The following is a 2,003-nucleotide window of genomic DNA, read 5'->3' as shown; positions in this document are numbered from 1 at the left end:
TAAACCAGCAAAGGACCAGCTTAAACCAGCAAAGGACCAGTTTAAACCAGCATCCCAGCATCAAAACATACCTAACCAGCATATGCTGTTTTTTCAACAGGGATGGCTGACTTTATGCTTAAGTGCATGCAAAGTTGTTTCTCTCTCTCGCTCTCTCTCTCTCTTCTTTTTAAATATTTAAGGAATAATTTACAATGGGCCATTGTTCAAGAAAATTCATGCAAATTCCAAGGTGATAATGCAGAGATAGAGGGAGAATTCCATGGATATTAAAAGTAATTTCTAAAGAAATCAAATGAATATCCCATTATTTGTCATCTGTTTGGTCAGCTTTTTCAATGTCTGTGTGTCTGAGTGAGTGAGTGAGTGACGTGACATGTGGCCAAGTATGGTGACCCATACTCGGAATTAGTGCTCTGCATTTACCCATCCAAAGTGCACACACACAGCAGTGAACACACACAAACCGTGAACACACACCCGGAGCTGCGGCGCCCGGGGGAGCAGTTGGGGGTTCGGTGCCTTGCTCATGGTATTGAAGGTGGGAGAGAGCGCTGTACATTCACTCCCCCCACCTACAATCCCTGCCGGTACAAGACTCGAACCCACAACCTTTGGGTTATGAGTCCGACTCTCTAACCATTAGGCCACGACTTCCCCATCTGTGTTATTATCCGTTTTTACTGTGGTATGACAGGACTGTAAGGATCTTTGAAATACCTGAAATAATTACTTTATGTACTTGCAGTTGCTGCAAGATAATACACTATAGGTGCTTTAAGCAATAAAGTACAAGAAGCCATGCTGTATTATGAAAGCAGTCAAAGTTACAGCAGCACAACAATGTTAAAAACAATGCATAACAATAACACATGAAAACACTTACATAAATGTCTATTGATCCATCTGTGGATACCACACTGTCTTGTGATCGAGAACTGATACAGCTGTAGCTGAAGCAGCCAACAAGTTCTCAACTGGGTTTCATTCAGGTGAACAAGGGGGCCAGGCCATTATTCGGTCACTTCGGAAGCATTTTCAGGCACGCCAGTGGAGCACATACATGAATAAAGTATCTTCCGGAAATTGGTAATAGTTTTGGGAGGTCATTTTCAGTCTGTCTGCAGCCCAAAAAGGTCCAACCAGCTCATCATTAATGATAGCAGCCCACAGCTTTACGACACACACACTGATGGGAACCGGTGCTCTGTGTCCATTATTGAGTCGAGCACAGGGCCCTGCCATCTGCTACAAGACTTCATCTGATCATACAACCTTTGAAAAATCAGCCTTCATGTATTTCTTGGCCCAATATTGATGATCCATCCTGTGATTCAGCTTTCCTTAGCAGATTCTTTGACCTCTTGTATCTGGAGGTAGGTTAAAGTTCTGGAAAATGGTGGCATTTCTTCTCAACATCTTTTTTGTGACCATGCTTACTATTATTGCCAAACTGCTTGATTGTCCAATGGTCATGCATTACTGCATTTTTCTGATAGACATTTCATAATTTTTTGGCTGGCCATTCAGTTAAATCTTTTTTTGTGTGGACATGTTCACCTGTAGTAGAAGTCTTCCTAATAATTATACACATATGAAAGTGTTAGCCAATTTAAATACACCTTCCCTCATTAACAATTACACATGCTTGTACTCCTGAAAATGATTATACGCAGTAATTATGAGGATTTATGTGGTTTGGAACATGAAACAAGCTTGTAAAAATATGATCAGAATATTCACTTGCCTAATAATTGTGCATGCAGTGTATATTTGTCATCTAAGGATATTGCAGTAGTATATTATTCTGAGTTCAGCCTTACTTTTCTCATTTAAAACCAGCAGAAACCAGTGCTTTTGAAATTCACTTTTCATTACATACAAATTTTTTTTAAAAAGTGATTTCCTCTGAAAGGCAAATTCCTAACCTAACTCAAAGGTCAAATTAATTCCATATACCAGTGTTTTTTTTTATTCAAATGTCAAATATGTAAAAACCACTG

Source organism: Sinocyclocheilus grahami, unplaced genomic scaffold (assembly GCF_001515645.1).
Source record: "Sinocyclocheilus grahami isolate Dianchi unplaced genomic scaffold, SAMN03320097.WGS_v1.1 scaffold545.1, whole genome shotgun sequence".
In the NCBI taxonomy this organism is placed as follows: domain Eukaryota; kingdom Metazoa; phylum Chordata; class Actinopteri; order Cypriniformes; family Cyprinidae; genus Sinocyclocheilus; species Sinocyclocheilus grahami.
The sequence above is the reverse complement of the archived record's forward strand: the minus strand, read 5'-3'. Positions refer to the sequence as shown.